General features: G+C 39.5%; 1 protein-coding gene across 6 annotated transcripts in view; it reads left to right on the top strand.

The window, feature by feature from the left end:
* Positions 1 to 23,442, top strand: part of DIRAS2 (DIRAS family GTPase 2) — a 72,887-nt gene that overhangs the window by 34,577 nt on the left and 14,868 nt on the right. For 3 of the 6 annotated variants that reach the window (XM_021380234.1, XM_021380236.1, XM_021380235.1), the window contains one exon: positions 14,463 to 14,550. The gene's annotated coding sequence lies outside the window, so the exon portion shown is untranslated. Of the gene's footprint in view, positions 1 to 14,462; positions 14,551 to 20,666; positions 21,170 to 23,442 lie in introns of those variants that run through there. The other 3 variants (XR_002433300.1, XM_021380230.1, XM_021380237.1) reach the window with 2 other exon arrangements.

Below are 23,442 nucleotides of genomic sequence, written 5' to 3'. Positions count from 1 at the left end.
GTGGTGACGTGCCTTGTGTTACATTCTAATATAAACTGAAAAGAGAGGAAAAGAGAAAGAGAGAGAGGTAAAAATAGAAAAGAGGGAGTCACCACCCTTCCATCTAGCGAAGTCGCAGTAGTCAGGTTGTTCCACTGGTCATGGGCAAGCATTCGAAATGGCAGTCCGTTGTATTTATGCTTTTACACTCCCCCTGCAAGGAGGAGTTCGATCACTACTTTAAACGAGTCCAGGGTCTCAGGTGGTCATCAGGCCACCTAACACTGGGATCAAAGTATGGCCCTAACCCTGTGCAAGTGCAGTTCAAGATCCAGAGTAATTCTGGAAAGGCATCAGTGAATCAGAGGGGTTTCAGGGGTTCTCACTCTCCCCCGCCCAAATGACTGCTAGTTCACCCTCTTTGATGCACAGGCTAGTTCGCCAGATCTCTCCCTCCCCCACTGAGTTTGCTTGTTGTAATTCAGCAGGTCTTTGTATTAACACAAGATAAGAGAAGTGATCCGGAAAAGCTTGGTCTTGCCTTAGCAAGGCCTCTTATCTGTAAGTGTGAAACCTCCTTTTTAGTCTTCCGTTGGGACATTAAACCTTTTGCTTCTCAGTTTCTTACATACAAACGTTTGCTTTCTGTTGTACCATAAACATCTTCAAATTTGCAAACCTTCAGGAAATATTAGTTTATGCATGTTTCGATTCCTAAAATTGTTCACAAGTGACCAGTTTTCAGAAGCATATGGTTGGCAGCAGTCCAGCAGTTTCAAATTCAGTTATGCCAGTTGTGTTTCACTGCTTGAAGCAGAAAAAGACTAACAGTTGTTTCTTTTTTTTTTTTTTTCACTTTGTCACCATTCTCTCAGGGGATTAACAAAATGCAAGATCTTTAATGTTAATTATATTTTCTGGATAAATTTCAGAAGTTGCATGAAGCTCTCTTTCAAAGTGTTGGATTTTTTTATAGGTTGGCATGTGGAAATTGATTACATAAACATACACTACACAAATAACAGCAAGCACTGCTATGTGGCCAGTAGTCAGCACAGATTCGGTGATCATAGTAGCTGAAAGTCTCAAAAAAGCAACACATGTTTAATGAATAAACAAGGCATTGGGAATTTTGGCCAAATCCCTTAATTTAGATGTTGCAGTTGTCCCTGCATTTTGACATGGAGGTAGAGAACTGAAAAGGTAGCCGTGAAGAGAAATGTTGTTGTTTTTTTTTCATTACTTCGTTCTAGGGTTTTTTGGTTTTTTTTTTGGTATGATATTTTCAACAAAAGTGTTCTATTCACAATCTGAATATACTGTGTCATCATACTATAGAGATAGTGGTTAATTTTCTGACAGATACATTGATTTGTTATGGGTACTGTTACCTAAATGAAATGTCTCATTTTACAAACTTCAGGTGTATTTACTTGTTTCTTTGTTCATAAATACATACATGAATGCATGGAGAACAAGAGATACATGATTTTAAAATACAGTCCAGCTATACCAATGAAATTGCACAGGAATGGGCAAATTATGTTGCTGGATTTGACCTCTCTTACAGTACATGAATGCAAAAAGTAAGTCTGTTCTGAAAAACATGGAAACTGGTGGAGCAGTCACTGCAGTGCCCCTTGGCGGCACACTACAAGTCATTTAAAACTGAGTAATTCAGAGAATTTCAGAAGAAACTCTAACTGTAGAAATACAGATGCCCACTCTTTTAGCCCTCATTGGTCACTGCAGAATAATCAAATGGGGCAGTTTTCATACTTTGCTTTGTGACTTTTCTATGTCATCCATTAAAACTGTGGTCATCTCTGATTTTCTTCACTTTTTGCCTGTTAGAGACAGAATGCCATGGTATCCGTTAAAAATGTAATTACATTTTATTCTGGTTCTTTTTGTCCTTCAAAGGACAATAGACATAATATATTTTGTTTGTTTGTTTTCCATTCCATCTTCTGATTGACCTTTATCATATCTTTCTGTTCAGTACATTAGGCTGATCTTTCAGGGAGCTGAAACTAAATCTCTACCTCATTTGAAGTAGCTATGTCTATCCCATAGCCTTCTTTTCTTTTCATGTCATGTAGAAATCTGACTGCATTTAACAGATTTCTGACTAGAAACTTCTGCTCATATCTGCTTAAAATCTGAGCACATTGAAAGGAAGTAGGTGAAGAATTTGCTTGTGTATTGTGATTAAGATCTATCCACCAACACTAGTATCAGTAATGCAGAAAACTCCTTTGCACTGTTCTGTCAATGTAAAGGGCTGAAAATGAAATGGTTTCAGCTATGACTTGTTCCAATCTCTTTCACAGATGTTCTTCCATGAAAAGGCAGTTGAAAGATCATTGTAATGAAAATAGCACTCTAAGAAATAACAGAGATAATTTATTTGCTTGGAATTTCTTTGTCCTGGCTTGCAAGGCCACGATTGTGACAATAGGTCAAAGAAAATAATTAGCTGAAATTAACCATTTTGTGGGAGATGATGCAAATGATTACGCAAAAAAATCCAAACCTCTAGAGGCTAAATTTAATCTTGCTGATATTGGAATTGTGATAAAAAGATTGTAAAATGACCAGAATTTTCTTGCCTGAGTCTATATCTTTTGGATAATGGTGCATGTTTTTAAAAATCTATTTACGTAACATATCTCATAGAATAAGTTCATTGCTGGGGTCAACAATCTTAATACCACTGGTTTCAAGAGAGCCACGGTTAAAACTTGAACCTGCTCTGTATATTGCCCATTTAATCCTTCCTCAGAGGATTTGAACTGAAGCGAATATCTTCCTGCATATAATTTAGCAATTTTAAATATTTTTGAAATATTTATTTCAATATTTTAAGTTGTACTCCCTTAGAATTATTATTTTTCAGGGTGAGATATATTGAAATAGATTTTTTTTATAGCTGCAGTGCCAGAGGATAAAGTAAGTTGCTATTATTGGCTGTTCAGGCACTGTAGATCTGCAGAAAATACAACAGATGGCCAAGTCTGATTTTTTTAACTTCTAAAAAAGATGTAGTCTCAAATATGGTATGAACCATCCTTTCAAGGTTTTTTTGGTGCCTGATGAGTGGGGAATCTAATCTGGTGACTGAATCCTGTCTCAGTATAGCTTTCTGTTCTGAATTTCCAGACAGACTTACGAACTTTAAAAAAAGACATTGGGAATCTCATTGAGAAGCTCTTGCTTTCTGATTTCTTAGATAAATGCCTGCAGGTGGTATTTCTGAAAATTACTTAGTAAGTAGTATCTAAGGAATAGATTAACAAAAGAGTTAGTATAACCTGTGTTGAACCATGATGTCCAATTAAACTTATCTTAGGGATTCAAATAATGAGCAAAATGAGGCACCTTGTACCACAAGGTCACAGTCAGCTATCCTGGAAGTAATGGGTCTTTGTGTTTCAGGCTTATTTGCTTTGTAATGGAACTATGTTTACTACAGACTTCATCAGAGCATTAGGTCATACAGAAATTCTAATGAAGTGGTGATTGATATAGGATTTAGGAACTGTATTTCAAACATCCATGTCTTTTGCAGACTGATGTGTGCTAATTACTACTGGATACAGTCCTATTCAAAACCTAGCAATGAAGGTAAGGGTACTGAGCACTGGAAGGCAACTGTCAATAATGTGAGACCACAGTGTGGACACACAGAGTATCTGTTGGAAGACAACAGCTAGTTAAAGACCAGACTGTAATTTGCAAGTTTCTTTGATCAGTCTAAATTTTGTTTGAACAATGTAACCTCTTATTTTGTTCACTCTATAAAAGCACAATTAAAAATACGTTTTGTTGTTCTGGTGTCATGGTTTTATGATTTTTTGTTATCGGTATTCCACATCATAACATCATATAGTGCACTGGGAGTTAAAGAGTTAATGCTCCAGTTCTGTGGACTGGCGAATTTTCAGGTACCTGGTTCTCAGAAGAGAAGAAGAACTACATATCCCAGAGGACTGTTCACTGTTCTGTTACTGTTTTTCTGTTTAGAGGGAAAGATAAAAACAGCATGCAAGTCACGAGATGGCCCTTTCTTCCCTCTCTTCGCCTTCTGCTTGTCTTCGCAGCGTCTCACCTTCAGCATTAGAGTAAGGCCTTCGTTTTTTGGACACTCTTATTTTATTTGATTTATTAGCTTCAATTCCAATTATATTGTATTGTATTGTGTTATCTCACATTCCTATATCATATTTAGTAAATTAGATTGTTTCTCCTCAGATCGTTGCCACTGTTTTGTTTTAGGCCCATCTCCCTACCCTTTCCCTTTTTTCCTTTTCCCCTTTCCCGGGGCATGGACCCATGGGTCCTGCTGCTCCATTAGTCACAGAACCAAGCCAAACAAGCCTGCAAACCGTTGACATTTTTGGAGGAGAATGTGGGCATAGGCTGCCTTGGCTGGGAAAAGATGTACTTTTAGAACAAATCTCTCTCCCCTCTCAAAGAGCTTCGTTAGAAAGCTTATCAGTACTGCAGGTGCTGTACTAAAAATACAGCCCTGAAATTCAGGCGGACTGCCAATCTTCTGCGATATTTGTAAACTTTCTAAGTGCTGCTAGCTTGCTTTTGTAAAGAGAGAAAAAAATGATTCTGCTTCCTCTTTGAAAACTATTTCCAGAGGGAGCTGCTAACTTTACAAAACTTCTGATTTTTAAACAGGCCTCCAGTCTCTCCCTTGAATCCCTTATGCGTTTTTTGAATGCTCATCTGATGACCATGTTGTTAATCTCCCTGAATGTACTCATCATTTCACTCAGTATCTGTATTTATAATATTTTGAGGAAGCCTTCCCCAGAGCCAGAGAATACTGAGTGGCAGGGAGTGTGGAGGGACTTGGGAGAGACGTTAGAGAGATGGGCATCACCAGTGTCATGGAACTTTAATGCCGAATACCTGAAAGATTGTGAGAGCCTAAGCAGATATTTGAGACAGGGATGTTGCAGCTCAGATGAATCTGAGGAGGCACAAATTATTTGGGGCCTGGCTTATGCTTATCGAGCCTTATTCTGTACTATCCCAGAGAGGGAGAGAGTCTCTGAAATTGAGCGAGAGAGTCTCCAAACTGAAAGAGAGTGTCTCCGAACCAAAAGGGAGATTCTCCGAGCCGAAAGACAGAGTCTCAGAGAGAGAGTACAAAATGAGTGAGAGAGTCTCCAAGCCGAAAGGGAGAGTTTCCAGGTGAGAGTCCAAGCTGAGAGGCAGAATTTTCAGGTCCAGAAAGAGAGTCTTCCTGCTGAGAAACAGAATCTCCAGACTGAGTGAGAGAGTCTCTGAGCTGAGAAAGAAAGTCTCCAAGCTGAAAAGGAAGATCTCTGAGCTGAGAAAAAGAATTTCCAATCTTGATGAGACACCTTCCAATCCAAGTGAGATGCCTTCCAACCAAACTTGACAGTCTCCAAACCGAACAAGACACCCTCCAATCTAAACTGGGCAGTCTCCAAACCAAATGAATTAAACTTCAGTCTGAGCAAGACATTCTCCAAGCTGAACAATATATCCTCCTAACCAAACAAGACAGATTCCAAGCTGAGCTGGAGAGAAAGAGCATTGAAACTGAGCAACCTGATCAATCACAGGAGGCACCAGAATCAATGTCAGTTGCCCCTGTAAGAGGAAGGAAATTGAAATGAACGTGGTCTCGTTCAGAGCAGAAGAAAGAGGAGGAGGAGAAAGTAGTAGAATAAGATATTATAAGAGAGGAGGAGAAAGCAGAGGAAGAAGACACTGTAATGGAATGGTTCCACTGTCATGGAACCGGGCTGAACCAGCCTGTAAACCATTGACATCTGGCCAAACATGGGATTATTTGTGCTCATGGTTTTTTAGAGTTACTGTTTCACTGGAGTGAGGGTGGCAGTCCCATGCCTAGCTAATGAGGAATCCAGTCATTAACTCCTTAAATGAGTTTCAGATCTTGCTATGTGGAAGAAGAGCAATACCTGAACCTGTAGGCTGCAGACAGTGTGACAAAGTCTTCAGGTCTGATGTTACAATTATTCTTTGTCACTGAAAACTGGGCTAATCTTTGTATATAAAAAAAAAAAGTGTAAGATTACTGAAATCATGAGAAAGGAGGAACTCTGGCATTCAGGGTTCTTCTCAGTGGTTATAAACACCTAATGGGTGGGAGACAGGAAAATGGGGCCAGGCACTTTTCAGTGGTGTCCAGCAACAGAACGAGTGGCAATGAACACAGACGTAGGAGCATAGGAAGTTCTATATGAACATAAGGAAAAACCTTTTTTCTTAGAGTGTGTCGGAGCGCTGGAACAGCCTGCCCAGAGAGGCTGTGGGATCTCTTCTGGACATATTCAAAACTCACATGTATGCTTTCCTGTGCAACCTGCTGTAGGAAACTGCTTTACCAGGAGGTTGGACTGGATGCTTTCCAGAGGTTGCTTCCAAACTTGCAATTCTCTGATTCTGTGAATAGTGAGATAATCTTCTGTCAATGTGGATTTAGTGAAAGACTCAACTCTTGTATTTTCATTTACTTTAAAATTAGTGACGATCAGCAGGACATACTGATATTTTGCAAATAATTATATGCAGAAAACCAACCCCTCCAAAAATAGAAGGAAATTAGGATACTGCATTTAGTCAAGCTCTCCGAACCAAGAAGATGTGTAAATGTAACATTTTGAGTTAACTGAAGTAACAGACCTATATTAAGTGCCGCTTTCACAAATGAACCTCCATCCTTGAACTGGATTTTGCAGCTTCATCTGCATGGTATTCGGAAGCTCCAGTCTCTTCCCAATGGAAATGCTGTGGTTACCACATTTATTTATAGTCCTTGTAAAGTTCACTAAAATCAAGATATTTTTAAAGAAGCTTACAAATCTCAACAAAGATGCCTCTTACAGTGAAAGGCAAATTGAAAGAACCAATTCTCTATTGCTCTCTTTTGCTTAGAGATAGATGAAGGACTTCAATGAAATCTTTCAAAATACTCCTGTCCCTCTTGCTTTCTCTAATAGCTCCCATCTCTAGGGAGAAGCTTTTGTGGTTAAGTAGGACAGATTAGCAATCCATCTCTAAGCAAATATTTTCTAGCTATTATGTTCCCACCCAAAACTTGCTTTAATAAACTGCTGGCCTATTTCCAGTTTGCATGCATTAACACAGTTTCCCCTGAAATTATATCAAGAATTTTTTATAAATGAAACATTCAAAAGCCCCAGAGCAGTGAATTAAAATGATAGGGTTTACCTGTGAAACATCAGCAAATTTAGCAGGGAAAGAACATTGGCTAGGTTTAGTGAGATCATGTTACTCACAGAATGATAAAGTGGTAGTGGTTAATGCAAGCGTATTCTCTCCGTCTCTACCAGCAGAATTTATTTCAGCAGAATAAACCTGCATTCATCTTTGTTCCAGGACTGCAACAACTACAGAACAGAACAGAAAGGGCTCATTTATTTAGAATCCACTTCAACAATTAGGTCCCAGTTCTCAGCTCTGTAAACTGGCACATCTTGAATTCTAATTACAATGAAGGTAGGCTTTCATCCACTGATGATTTGGCTTAACATTTCTTAATCGTATCTCCCCTTGAAAAGGCAATAGAAACAGCATGCTTCTTTGAGCTAGCCCAGAGATATTTTATAAAACCAGCAAGAGAGCTCTGATAGGCACAAAAGTTTTCATGTCCAGCATAGGAATATCCTATATAAAAATTCAGTTTATTATGAGGAAAAAAACCCAAAAATCTACAAGCCAGATTTTGTCTTCAAAGTCCACAAAGCCCCAGTGCAAAAACAAAGACTCTGATGTCGTGAGCGTTACTTTTGTGACCATGTAATAACTGTCTGTATAGGTAGGTGGGCTCTTCAGGACAAATTCTGTTATAAGATATATAATTTATATCCAGCTTAGTCTGAGTTACTCAGTATGCAGTAGTGTTAGTTGACATAAGTGTAAATGTTTGCATTGCTGCACAGTGAATAAAGCTGTTTAAAGTCCTAGCATCGTGTGGCCAGTGGGCTTTTTGGACATTTCTAAATGCAGCATACCTCCATGCAGCAGTGGGTCTAGGTTCTAGCAGAGGTCCAGAAGTACAATCATCATGTCTCTGAAGGCATCTCACTGTAGTTTTCACTAGTCAGTTACTTTGAGAAAACTGCCGAGTTGAGATGACTGTGCTGTTTTTGATTCTGGAGCTAGCTTATTTGACACAGATTTAGTTATCTCTATGCAGGCTACATTGTGTTCTTTAGCCACATTCCGAAAGACCCAGAATTCATGAACTAAAGCTGTAACGCTTTCTTGTATCCAAATCTAACATCTTTATTCAAGAGAAATGTTCAGAGGACTGATGTTTTCGTCTAGCATGTGGTAGCCCAGGTATTGGGAGGCCTCTAAAGCTCTCTAAACAAAGCCACATTCTTGATTATTGAAAGCCTATGTTTCAGTAACAGTGGCTGTCATGGTTTTGTGATTTTTATTGTCAATGTTCCACATCATAACATCAGGTAAAGCACTGGCAGTTAAAGAGTTAATGTTCTGGTTCTGTGGACTGCCATTTTTGGGTGCTTGGTTCTCCGAGAGGGAGGGAAGGAGCTGCATTCCCCAGGGTGCATCTGGGTGGGGCTGGTGAAGCCCGCTGGCAGACCTGGAGTTTCCTCTCTTTGCTGGCAGCAGAGAAGCACATGGTCCCCCTGCAGTTTACAGAGTAAGGGCTCAGCTTTGAACTCTCACTTTGTTTTGACTTGTTGGCCTCAATTTCGATGTAATATTTAGTAAATGAACGTTCCTCCTCAGATTGTTGCCACTGTTCTGTTCTAGACCCATCTGGGATTCCCATACTGTCGGAAATATCCAAATAATTTATCAGGACGGTATCTCTGATAAAAGCAGATTCAATTCACAATTGCAATGGCGAGCGTCCTGCAAGCAGGAGGGCACCTATGGACACAGTATGACAGCTTTTGTACCTTGTTTCCCCGCCCTTGCCTACCCTCTCCCCTGTTTCCCCATTGGCTGGGTACTCCAGGTTCACAATCTTATCGAAGGTTTACATTTGTTAATTACATTCTGACACTTGTTAATTCATGTGCTATCTTGTGCCAGTCAGTCGCCATCCTGCTGTTTCCAAGATGTCTCAGTACTCTTCTTATTGGGTTGATACGGTGATTTTCTCCAAACCTTCTTCCATCGTCTCCGAAGGACGCTTCCTTTGTTAAACAAACAGCACCATAGGGGGTTGGAGAGGTGCCAGGCCTTCCTCAATACCTTCTTCAGGCCCTCTCTAAGGCATGTCATGACTTGTCCTTTTAATTTGTGCAGGATATTCTTGCAATGTGTGTGACAAAATACAATGTATATTTTCATGCTGACTATACATAAATTGTTACTAGCTAGTTTTAATGAAGGACCCAAATGGCAGCAGAGGCCATGAAATCAAGAAAATTCTGATCTTGTTCTAATGCAGAAACAACATTCGATTCCCACAATACCCTTCCCCTTTTTCCCTTTTTTCTCTGGGGTGTGGGTCCGCAGGTCCCCTGCTGCATTAGTTACGGGACCGGGCTGGACTGGCCCGTAAACTGCTGACAATTTTTTTTCTCCTTTCTTTCTTTTCCAGGCCAGTGGGCCTGTGGGCCCGCTGTCCCCCTGTCATGGACACAGATCCATAGATAACTCCATGACAGTGGCAAAGAGAAGTGTATAAACAGCTTGCAGAAGTGATATAATTTCTTAAGTTTTTCTTTTTAAAGTTTTCTTAAATAAGCATGATTATACTTTTATGAAAATGTGCTACATTAGCATTTCTTATTTATTCTTAGGGAAAGCAAATACTGTATATTTCTTTTATGTTTGTACAGTATAATGGCACACAGTCCACACAGTGGGTAATTTAAATGAACAGCAGGTATTCAAATTACACTGAGAGGGCTGTTATATTTCAAGCAGGGAACATTTTTATTGTAGTCACATTCCTGATGTCCTACAGGATGCATACATTTTTTTTCTTATTTCTTCTTCTCATACCAACACACAACCAGCTGTGATAAATGGCATTTCTGAGATGCCCATGAGCAGTTTATGAATACAGGTACCTCACCGTTTTGATGCTGACATATTTTGCACAGAGGAAAAATTGTATTTTGTACTCAGGAACAGTAGCATGAACTCCATGCAGGAAGCCTCATCATATACTCAGTAATCCACAGTTCTATTCAGAGCAGACAGCTACTAATTACATTCTCCAGTCAGGGATTTGTGTACCAGGGCTTCACAAAAGTATTATCACAGCAGTGAAGAGAGGCAGCAGCTCTGCATTTTCTGTTTACATTTGACCTTTTAGCAAGCGTTGGACCTTGCTGCAGCTTTGACTGTTTCCATCTTGTTTTGGAATGAATCTGACAATTTTTCCTGTAGTTATCCTAGGACAATAACTGATGGTAGCCCTACCCAACATGTTTAGTGTACGTCTGTTTTCTCAACTCATTAGCTTTCTCCTTTCTCACCCTCACTGCCTCTCTCAAATCCAAGGCTATAGAAGCTGTGCTTCATTACTCATGCTTTCCCAGCAGTATAATACTGGACATTCCTCACAATCACCCAAATTAATAAGCTAAAAAAACTGGGATTTCTTCATTGTCCAAATGGTGATTTTGCAAACACTCAATCACTTCAAAAGGAAAATAAGCACATCTAGGGATTCCTAAAAATGCATACATTTTAATGAATGCTATGAAGCCCAAATGATTGTAGATGACTAGGTATTGAATCGGGGATTTAAACATTTAGGTTGGATATTAGGAAAAATTTCTTCTTCGTAAGAGTGCTCACGTGCTGGAACTGGCTGCCTAGGGAGGTGGCTGAGTTACTGTCCCTGGAGATGTTCAAGAAACGTGTAGATGTGGCACTGGGACATGGTATGTGGACAGTTGGACTGGATGATCTTGAAGGTCTTTTCTAATCTTGGTGATTCTGTGATTTTTGTTAATCTTTCTACATCACAGACTCAGATTGTGTCTTTACCAAGTCACTGTTGTGAAATATACAGATATCGAAAAGCACTACTAATGGCTTGATTCTGGGAGCAGTCTATGCAGAGGAACTCACAACACAAGCACATTTACTCACATCCATGAAACCACAGTAAGACTGCTTCTATTCCCTTGACCAGCAGTGAAGATGTATCATCAGAATCCAGTGAAAATGACTGAAATTTATGTTTGTGAATGATACAAGTCTTTTGAAATACCCTGGTCCTTAAGGCCACAGCTGCAGTGTCATAAGACTCAGCAGGGTCTACTCTACTCAAGGTCACTGTGGACTAGATGACCTTGGGTAAACAAGTTCATCTCTCCGGGCTTCAGCTCTGCTCGTAGGAGGACAGAGATCTGTGTTTGGATTATGATCTGACAGGTACTTGGGAAAAATGTAAAGATCAATAGGATAGCTTTCTTGGAATATTATTCAGAAGGGTAAATAACTTCCTCCAAATGAATATATAAGAATGATGAATTTCTGCCAAGAAATTTTGCTTACACTGTCCCTTGGAAGATTGTTCCTCATACCTTGGCTAACACTGTTTGTGAAGTGGCTTTGAATTTCATCATGTCCAGTAAAAAAACCACACTTTGCATTCTTTAAGGTCATTAATAGAAAATAAAGAATAGAAGACTTGTGTTGTTTTTTTCCTGATTAAGCTGTTGAATATGACAGTTTAAGAGAAAGAAGATATGTCTATCATGTTCTTCTTTTCTATTTTAGCAGTTCCACATTTTTGTGTGGCTAACAAGTTTCACTCAAGATCATTTATTTTGAAGGATATGCAGAACCATTGGGAAGAGAGGCTGTCCTTGTAAAAAGGACAAATGTATCAGACTCACTGGTGTCTGCAGGGAGTCCATGGTGATGGTACTAACATGCAGCAAGAGTAAGTGGTGAAAATTATCAGGCATCACCGATGCCAAAACATTATCTGCAGATATGGATAGGTGCATTGATCCTATGAAAAGTCTTAAAATATTAAGAAATTTAATAGACAAATATGAAGCAAGAAACATAAAGGAAACTGAATTATCACCATAACATAAGGCAGAGATAGAAACATTGCTGTCATTTTCATGGAAACTGAATTAAAATATGGTATAATATTAGGCAGTGACATGGAGGAATCTACCGGACATATTAACAGCTGGCTTTCTCATTTCCATTAGTTACTTAGTTTTCATATCTGGAAATGAGTGTGACATTTTTGCTTGAATTTGGTTGTCATTGTAGGATACCTTGAGGGGGCAGAGACGGATCCCTGTAACACGAGGTGGCATTAGGCTGTTTGCGTTGCTGGTATAAGCCTTCCTGTTCGATGCCAAGAACAGGATGTGTGGAAGGGATAGTCTGATCAGCTTTCACTCTGACAAGCAGTGTCAACTAAGCAAGCTGCTATGCAGAAGCAGAGGAGAACAGAGCCTTATTTCTGCACAAGGTTGTCATAACTGCCATCCTAGCATGTATGACCTCATCACCCAGGGGAGATTTTAGCAGACTCAAGCAGCGTTGCTTAAATGCAGTCAGGTGACTATGGCATTGTGTGTTCCTTCTTTAGTCTTGACAGGTAAATATGAATTTCAGCATAGAAGATAGAACTTCTATTAAATCCGCAGCTGTTCTTGGCAAGGTGATGGAGCGCTGCTTGTTAAAACATTGCCAGAAACACATAAAATTTCTATAAAGACAAAAATGCTGATAGGAGGATAGAATCAATGGAGTAAAGGGCTGACAGAATGGGACCTGGAAAGTGAAGTATTACAATGATGAACTGATCTACATGACAAGAAAGAAACAGGCATGCACTTAACCTTGCTTCACAGCACATGTCTTATTCAGGAACTATATTCTCATTAATATTGGTACTAATAGGTTTTTATGCTGGGCCAAATACTGCTGTAGTATTTAACATTTAATGATGGACAGGAGAGCAAACCAGTTGATGGTACTTGAAAATCATAGGGCCCAACTAAAAGGATACCATTGGCAGCTACACGGTTCTACTGTCCTCTGTACATCCTCAAGAAAGAGGTGAACAACAGCAGTGCACAGCTCTGGATACAATAGCATCAACATCTAAGATACAACATCAAGATACAACTGCATCTAATCTAGTTAGTAGAAGTGAGAGTTTATACAAGACAAGAATTGAGAAGATGAATAAGTCTTGCTGATATTGTGGGTATACTGCAGAAACCAGAGAATTGCTTACGATGTGCAAATTTTGTGCACGCTGTAGAACTTCTAAGACAAATGCCATTCTTGTCTCTGGACATTTCTGCAAAAACACAAGAAATTATACTTACAACTACAGCTGCAACTAACTTCCCTTAGAAGTGTCAGAATACTTTGTTCCATCCCAGGATCATTCTTCAGTCAGGGGCCTATAGGTCCCCAACAGCACATGGATACAAATCCAATAGCAATTGGGAGCAGCCATCTGGAAAATGGTAGAGGGATCTTCTTCCCTCACTGCTCACATCCAATTGTTGTACTGAGGGATCTGAGTACCAACTAGATCAGTAATGTCAAGACAACTTATGATGATAGTTTCTGTTTAAAATAGGCAACAATAAGAACTGAAGATAAAATTGGGAACTGTGACCTTGAACAAATAAAACTAGTGTATTTTGCAAAGGGTGTATTATGTTGTCTGTAGTTAAAATGCCAAGACCTTTTGTCTGCTGCATTCCAGATGATTAATAGAGAATACTTACAGCTGATACATCAACCAATTAGCCTTAAATGAAGAAAGCAATAGCAAGTTTCAGTCTGTTTTTTATTAACAAAGAAGCACCTAGCGAATAGGGATCTTATGAAGTATTGAAAGTGCAAAGGTAATATGATGGCTGTGCACACGTATTCTGTTATAACTGGTATGAATTCTTAACAGGTATTACTTATGTTTGTAAGTTATTTACATTTAAAGTGCTGCAGAAATAATGAAGTCAATATATTAAATATAAAAATTATTATTTACCTTTCTGAGTCTTACGCAGAATATCTTAATGTCTGGCTAATAATGGTAACTGAAATCTTTTCTCAATAATACTGAATAATGTAATAAGAACTCTTTTACCAGCTACTCAGTCTGTGTGAGCCCAGCAGTGGATTACACCTAACAGCAGCTGTAAAATTAGAATGATGTTGTCCTCCTTTTTAGGGATTCAAGACAGCTGTGAGCTGTCATTACATTTGTAGTAGATGGGCTCTTTTGCTGATTCTCAGTCCTATGTAAATGTAGAAGGTAATCCCAGCTCTGAAAATTTGCTTCTCCCTTGTTTTCAATTTAGTCTAAATACTTGGTATAAAAAAGCATTTTTGCTGCATAACACATTGGCACCCATGAGCAGCACAGTTAAGATCAATGGATGAATCATCTGGTCAATGTCATTCATCTACATTTATCAAGTTACATGTACCTTAACCTTCCTTTTTTGCAGAGGTGTTCCTCAGTCTGCCTGGGTTACTGTGGGTCAAGGACAGTGCAGGATTTATGGTGAATATTATTCAACAAGCAAGAAGATTGTTGTAAGTATACTGATACCCAATATACTGTGTGATGAAAGCTCATAGAGATGAATGAAGATAGAAATGCTCTATTTTGCTTCAAAGAATTCTTAATGATTTAGAAATACATTAGTGTCTTGTTAAAAACATTAAATGTTGTTTACGCATTTGTAAGGCAGCACAGTCACTTCATAACGGTTTTTGCTGTACAGTTTATTGATGTTGAATCACTGTTTTATGTGTACATGTGTTTATCCATCATTTAATGCCTATCTCCAAGAAGACAGTAAAATTGGGAAGGACTATGGGCCCTTTTTGCTCTCCACAACATATATATATAATGTCTTTTCTGTTCTTCTTTGGTTATTATGAATGTTATCATTATACTTTTCAGAAACAATCATTTTAGCAGGGTTAAAATCTTTCTTTTCCCATCTCACAGAAAATCAGGTTAAATGCAGTTAGCTATGCATTTTCAGTGGCAATAACACTCTCCCCTGTGTTGCTGATAGATAGTAAAGTCAGTAGTAAATTTTCAGTTGCCTTTGTGGTTATCTGACATCCCAGATGCTAGTAGGATTAAGCCTCGTCTGGCTTCCTGTGTAAAGCATCGGTAAACCCTACTTGCTATCTAATATTCAGAAGGTGGCCCTGGAGCTACAGGCAGTGAGGGAAAAATTGCTCCTTCTGTCATTTCCTTCTCCAGGAATGAGATCAAAACTTGGAAATTATGTTTCAGAGTAATAAACCCAATACTGGAAATTGCTAGTTAAGAGGGTATCTAAAGGCAACTGCATTCATCATGTTGCAGATTTGATTAACAGAAAGCCTGGGATAAAATCCAATGAAATCTAAAGGAGAAAAAAAAAGTACTGTGTAAAGTATGGATATATTTTCTCGAAACTGCTTATTTCATCTACGATCTGTAGGAGGAGCATGTATTATAATTTTGCTGTGTAGTTCTTATGTGCAATATAACATTACTTCGCAAAGTGGCAAATTAATGACCTCAGCTAGTAACCCTAGTGTCTCATGTGTGCACTAACAAGGCTCGAAAATACTAGAGTAATACATTGATCTGTGGAAGGATCACTGTTTGAGCCTTCTCTACTACCATGTTTCAAAGTGCAACTCTGGCTGTCAGATGAGAATTTACTCTTAAAACAGGTGAAGATTCATCTCTGTAACCTCAGTTAAATCAAGAGGAAGACTGGAGTCACTTCTACATAAGTAAGAGCCTTTGTTACACCCAAGCAGAATCTGGCCCCATCATCTCATGGCATTAATGTAGACCACTACCACAGTTTATACTGTCTGATACACTATGTATGAGTTTTAATCAAATTTGCTTAACACATAAGATGTATTTTTAACAGTGACTGTGACATTCCCCAGTGTGTTGTAATTTGACTATGATGCACTTTAGCCAAATTCTGTAGATACAGTGAATAATTCAATTATTATATTTTCAAAATACTATGCAGTACTGACATTGTTTTTTGGATCTTTTCAAGTTCAAAGCAGTGTGCAGGTATTAAAAGACCATGAAAATTGTGTACTTCATTTACAAAATGGTGGACACTGCCTAAGATTTAAATACAGTGCAAAAATATAAAATACAGCCCTTATGATAGCCTATCCTGTAGCCACAGTCATACACTCATTCACAAAGTAGGAATCTAATTACATCTAATTACTGCACCAAGGGCAGGATATTAACAGATCCAGTGCTGCCCATGAACTGTCCTGAACACTTTTGATAATAATTTATTTCTGATGGATGAAAACACCAGTAAATTTTTTTTGAGGAAAAAAAAAAAAGCAAAGACCTTTTGTAAAGATGGTGTACAGCTACATACTGATAATGAAGCCAACTCTGCTGATTTTTAAGTCAGAAATACAGAGTAGGAAGATAATGTGGTATTATAATAGATTGAAGGTAACTACTAGCCTCTTTTAAGGGAAGAAGATCTCTTTGTGACATTGCATAGCTAAAACAGTAGTTTTCCAAGTAGGCAAGAAAAGGTGTTTGTATTTTATTTATGGTGTGGTTTACTGACGGCATTCCAGAGAATCAGGATGATTAGCAGGATGAAGATGACGGAAGACAAAACTGAGCCTAGCCCTTGTCTTCTACTTGCAGTTATTTGTCAAGATTGTGTTCTGCCTTGCAGAGGAGAAACATCTTTACTAGTGAGCAAGCATTCTTTATTTTAAAGTTAGAGGGAATCTTGAGAAATTTCCTCATTTTTGCATGCTGTACATGGGCCACAGACTGAATTTTGGCCCCAGATCTATATTTTTCAGTACATGTGTAGTTTTATGATAAATATGCGTTTAATCTTTAGACAGCTCATGTTTTGCTAAGGAAGTCCCTTGTTCATATGCAGTACAGAAACATCAATCTTGTAGCTTGCATAAGGCTTTCATTGACAGTGGCAGTTTAATGAAAATAGTCTCAAAGGTCTTAGTACTTTTGCCCTCTCCAGTTTCCCTTGCACTGAGCAATGCATGAAGCACACTGTATTTTGGGGCTTCACCACAGAGGTTCTTGGGGAGGGGCAGTACTTCAGTGTGAACAGCATTGCAAGGACAGGGCTATAAGGTGCTAATGAAACAGGACGGACTGCATGTCAGGCTGAAGGACTCAATGTTGCCTCTGTGATACCTGTATAGCTCTGCAAAACACAAACACCTAAGGGTCACTGGGGTGCAAATATGTCTGCACAGCTCCCTCTTCGGGGCTGCATCCCCTCTGCCCAGAGCTGGCACCTAGCATGGTGGAATGTGGCTTCCCATACCCCGGGGCCGATAATTTCTTACCCAGCTGTTACTGGCCTGGGTTAGGCCTTTGCAATTTGCTGGGATTACTCAGTATTTACAGTGAAGTGGGACATGCCTGGGATTTCCAGAGCCTGGGTAGCCCGGAATGCCTAGATAACCCTGTTGAATGCAACAATGTTACAAAGCCATAGCTGAGGGCAGAAGTTGCCATGCTCATTTTCAGCAGAGGTAGGAAGGGAAATCTCATACCAAAATACACAGGCTGTTCCAAAAGTAATACCTCTTATTTTATGATGTTGGCCTACAATGTCAGAGGCAGATGGCAGTGGTATGGCAGTAGAGGTTGAACCTTCCCACCAAATTCTGTTACATTTCGTTGCAGAGTGACAGGTGGCAGCAGAGGGGCAATCTGACAAAATGCCACCTGACATGGAAGTGTGTGTGAAGCAAAGGTGTGTCATTGAATTGCTCCATGCAGAAAAAATGTCACCCACTGACATTCATCCACACTTGCTGAATGTTTACGGAGACCAAATAGTGGATGTGAGCACAGTGACACGGTGGGTGGTACATTTTAGCAGTGACAACAGCAGCAGTGGATCACCTACATTGCTGCAGATTTTCACAAGCATAGTTTGCAGGCTCTTGTTCATCACTGGCAAAAATGGGTAGCAAATGCTGGTGACTATGCTGAAAAGTAGTGTTTTGTAGTGAGAATGTGTTCCATCAAACAGTGTTAATGTGCTCCTTATATCTGTTGTAATTTCCATATGTTGGAAATATCCAAATAATTTATCAGGACGGTATCTCTGATAAAAGCAGATTTAATTTGCAATTGCAATGGCGGGCGTCCTGCAAGCAGGAGCGCCTGCAGAAAGCAGTGTTACATCTTTTATGCCCTATTACCTGATGCTTGTCTTTTTCTCCCCTGGTTCCTCATTGGCTGAGTACTTCAGGTTCACAATCTTCCCGACATTCAATTAAACATACAGATACTGGTTGAACATAAATTGTTGCTAGCTAAACATGTATATTGCTAATTAACTAACTTCTAACACTTGCTTACTCAGCACTCGGTCACCTGCTCATCCTTCGATAGAGATAGGTGTGGTAGGAGGATAGAGGGGGGCATCCTGATGCTGCCTGTTGTATCCCAACCTACTCACAGAGTGAGGCAGTTTGGCCTTGTGTGGAGGCCCTGGCTTCTTTGATGTTTGACAAGTCTGCTTTTCTTTTGCTGAGGGTCACTTATCCAAACAGAACAGCCTTACAACATGCTTTCTAGTCCATAATACTATTCCCATACTATTTACAACTATTACAGTTTTACAAGTGAGAATTAATCACATAATTCAACAGCTATATTTCTAAAATATGTTACTGAAATATATGGTATTTCTACTTTTTCAAATGAGCTGTTTCTAAGGGCAAGTTACAAAATACATTGTGCTCTACTTCTTTAGATCAATTCCCCTTTTTCGATATCTAATGCAGAAACAACATTCAATTCCTACACATATAAATAAATAGGAAGCATTACTTTTGCAGCAACCTATGTCTCTTGCACTGCTTTACAGTGCAGTGGCCCAGCACTGCACTTGTGCTCAGAAAAATCTCACCATGTTTGCAGTGGGAGGAGAGCCCGGGTGAAAGTTGTTTAGCTAGAGCTTATGTATGCCAGAGCAGATGTGTCTGCCAGTGAGAGAACTCTTTACTTTGGAAATGTTAGTAGAATGACAACAGCCTACACTGATATTTGTAATTGAAGTATATTGTATTTCAGAAAGGATCAGGATTTTGAAAGACATGGTCTTGAAGGTTTGAACATCCGTCTTGTTGGGATAAAATTCAAGGATTACAATCTCCCAGCCTAGTAGTGTAAATTGAGTGGAAGTTGTGGCAGATTGTGACTCTAATGCTCACCAGATGCTTCTAACATTTTTCAGGCAAGTTAAAAGACACTGGTAATAAGGGCATGCTTGCTGATGTCTGAGATCTGCTACCTGTGGAAATCACTGAGGAGCTGTATTTTTTGTAGTTTCAGAAGCATGCTGTAGACTCTGGAATAAGAAGAGCCAGGTCCTGCATGCATGCTGCCATGGGTAGCACCAGGAAAAAGCCAAATCCTTGTCTAATGTTACACGGTCTGTAAATTAAGCTTTACTTTGTTGTACTAATTGCAGTCTTACAATACCTCGACTTTTTGCTTTCAGTATACCAATTAGCCAATCTTCCGAGTGCACAGGATTAGATTAGTGTTGTGGTAGGGCTGTGCTGGAGGGCTGCTCCAGCAGGCTTGTGGCTGGGGGGGCATGGCTTGGCCCAGGCCGGCTGCCTGCACAACAAGGGTCAAGGCTGGTCTGCACCAGACCTGCACCCAGCACAAATCACTCCTCAGGGCTTGACAGACAGGTCAGCCAGCAACCTAATGTGCTCATACATCTGCAAAATGCACATGTAAAGGAAAAACCTTTTCATTTCTGTGTCAAGCAAAACCATTAACATGATGAATGAACATTTCATGAAAACAAGCAAAACAAAGCCACCCTTTACCAAAAGTGGCATTTAACAAACCCCAGCTGTTGTGAGCTGACTGTTCAACCCTCGGTTCTCTCAACAGTCAAAGCAAGCCAAAAAATCATATACTCACCATGCTGCCATACTTGGTGCTGTGTGCCACCTGTCCCTGCAGGGCAGTTTCTTGTCCCCACCAGGTTGGCAGCTTGGCTCAACTATGTGTGCAGGCTGAGAGAAACCGTAGTGCCATGAGGCTATGAGGTGCCAATTATCCACACCGTCCCTGTGTCACACAGAACAACCTGTGACCCATGAGAAGGAATGTGCAGACATATTTCCTGGAGCCCACTTCTGCTTTGGGGTGAGAAGGCTGTTCTGGGTATTGCTAGGAGGCAGTTTGGATATCAACAGCTGAAGGAGACATTAGAACTTGTTATTGGATTTTTCATTTACAAATTGCAATTAAAGTTGGAAAAATCAATGTGCTTGCTCACTTTTCATTTGATTGTAAAACCCAAGAAAATAATTTTACACTGCTGTCAGTAAAACATACAGAAAATTTATCTCATCTGCTTCCAGTGACTGAAATGTTGAGGGGCTCTGCTGGATAGCATGCTTTTAGCACTTCATTTCTACTGTATTTTTGCAAATAATATTGGACCTCAAGGACAAATTTCTCAGCTAATATAAATCAGCAGAGCTCTACTGATTTGGATGGAGCTATGGTGATTTATGCCCACTGGGGATTTGCCTAACCAAAGGCTTTGTGAGCTTTTTAAAGTTAAAGGAATAGGGTTGCTCCATATTAAGCTGCAGAGAAAAAAAAAAAAAGAAGTATAAGATTAATGTAAATTATAGTTTTAACTACTAAATATTTGGAAGGTTTGAAGTGTAATTATAAAAATGTACTGCATTTGGGGAGAAAGCCAGGAATTTGCAGCCCATATAACATACACATACATACACATATTCCACAGTTTTTCAGTAGGTGGCAGTTAAAAGCCTGGATGAGCTGTGCAGTCGCCATTTAGGCAGCAGCACCAGCACAGGCTGAAAGCCAGTCCATCTGTAACAGCGGAAGGCAGGAGTGAGGCTGCAGCCCAGCCAACAGCAGCACCCACCTGGCCCCAGCACTCCGGGAGAGCACAGAGCCGCAGCCTGGGGCAGGCAACAGGCATCACAGGGCGCAAGGCAGAGGAAGAGAGGATAGAGCTATAGCCCTGCAACTGAGACGCACTCCCCTTCGTAGTAGAGGAAAACCCTCAGCAGAGAGGGAGAGCTGCTGGTGTGATGACAGGCAGAAACTGAAGAGCTTTTGGAGCCTTCTGTTCCTTCACAGGTAATTTTCTTTCCATCACTTGTCTTCATTGACTTAGACATAAACATTGCTTTGCAAGGAGAGTAGAGGTTCCTTTTATCTTTTCTGACCAAAATCCACAGTCCTCACTCAGGAAAAATTTCAGTAGAGTTTTGCATGAGTTACAGCTGCAAGATCTGATCCAAACCGTTACCATAGGTAGAGAGTATGACACATTACAAGCTGGGGCTGATATGGAAGCCAGAAACCTGTCACATGCGTACTAACCGGCTAAACTGCACTATTTTTCTGTTTATTGGGATGCTAGTAATGGCTTAATCACTTTTTATTTTTTTTAACTGCCTTTCGTTAAAACTAAATGTACTGAATTTTGCCCTACTTATACCGCTACCACTGCAATGGTGTAAAGAGAGGTTATTTTATTTTATTTTAAAAAAATATTTTAAGGTTAAAGCTACATTTTACCTTATGTGAGGAACACAAAAATGTTGTGGGTTTCTTTGAAGCAAACACAACTTTTCAATAGTCATCTTACAGATGAACAATATTTTGTTAGCTGAATGAATGAAAATAAATCATGAGGGGTATTCTCAAGTGTAAGTGACATGAATTCAGAGTTGACAATACTTCCTTTCTTGATGTCTCCCCTGTAAAATGTGGGGTGTCCTGTGTCCTGCAGCACTCAGTCACAGCTGGGTGAGCTCAGGCTGAGCAACAAGATACGAAGTACTTTGTTTTTAAAGAATTTTCTGAATCTCTTGTTTTTATGTGTCGCTGATCATACATGGATGTGTAATGCCTGTTTATGAATGCACACATTTGCATGTGTGTGATGTGTGCACTCACATACCTTTTCATATAAATGAAGCTGTTACAACTGACTGCTGTTTTACTTTTGCCAGGGTTTATTCTTTATTGTACCTGGGATGTTTTCAGATCCTAAAATTCTGGGTCAGATTTGTTTTGGCTACCATTTTTCCCCCTTTTCTGAATTCACTCCTGTTTCAGGAGCTGCCTATGGGGGGACCCAGCTGTGCTTACCAAACATAGTAGGGCCTAGTTCTATTGGAATGGCATCTATGCCATTGTTTAGGGGCTATGAGATAGCTTCAGGTTTCACAATGCCTCTTACATTGCACAATGCATTTGTAAGTCTTTTGCATGAAGAGCTGTCCAAACACAAAATAGGTTCAAATATGCAACTGCAAATCAATGGCCCCATGCAACTGAAAGTCTGGGAAAATGATTGCAATATACAGCAGTCTTCATCCCTGAGAAAAGCAAAGAATAAATGGTATAAATGAGATGTGAATACACTCAGGATGGATGGTTTCAAACCATTAGAGCACCAACCTACTGAAATTTCCTTCTTGTTGAAGTAATAATAAGGAGAGGTTCTGCATGTTTTTCGGATGGAACTCAATGGAAGAGATTATGAAATCATAACCTGCAACAGCAAAGAATTGGATTTGATATTCCAGAAATTCTCTTTAAATGCTAAATACCATTCTTGCAATTCACTGGAAGTTGCCTACACTGAAAAATCTCTTTGCAATTGGCTCAGACTCTCTGAAAGCACAGTTTTCCATATGTCCCAAAACAAAACCAAATGCAAGCATATTTCTCATCTAGGTTTTACTGCACTTTTGTTTGAACAACTATACCCTAATACTCATCAGACTGAACAATATCCCCTTCTTATAGTGCAGAGCAGGTCTCTGTGGAAGATTGGAGTTCAGAGAGAAGGTTCCTTCTGCCCAAGTGGTCAATATTTTATTATATCAGCACTGCAGTCTGTATTACCAAAAAAAAAAAAAAAAAACCAAGCCCCCCGAAGTGGATAAGATGTATTTTGTTAGTGCTGATTTGAAGTTGCTACTAATGCTTGACCTAGTTTCCTTTGAGCTTCAACTGAAAACTTCACTTTTATGCTAACCAATACATCTGTCCCTGTAAAGATTCCACCAACATGTGTGAAAATCAAAGGCACAGCTTTTCATTGTGACAGAGTATACCCTGTTCTCTCAAGCTTAGCTTTAAAAAATTGCAGTAAAAACTATTCTGTCTCAAAGATGCTCTCTCAGAAAAGAATGACCGCATTCAACTCTCTATTCTCTTTTCTTCTACTTCATTTTCTTTTTCATCAAATACTTTACTTTTTTTTTTCTGTATTGTTCTTATTCAATAGGACACCATTACACTGGATTGCTCTCATTTTGCAGTGAACCTCAGTAACTATTCTGTAATAACTAACTAATCAGATGCATTACAATTTTCCAGCTTACAGGTGGCAT

The sequence above is a fragment of the Numida meleagris genome, chromosome Z (genome assembly GCF_002078875.1).
Source record: "Numida meleagris isolate 19003 breed g44 Domestic line chromosome Z, NumMel1.0, whole genome shotgun sequence".
Taxonomy (NCBI): domain Eukaryota; kingdom Metazoa; phylum Chordata; class Aves; order Galliformes; family Numididae; genus Numida; species Numida meleagris.
This window is presented reverse-complemented; position numbering and strand designations above follow the sequence as displayed.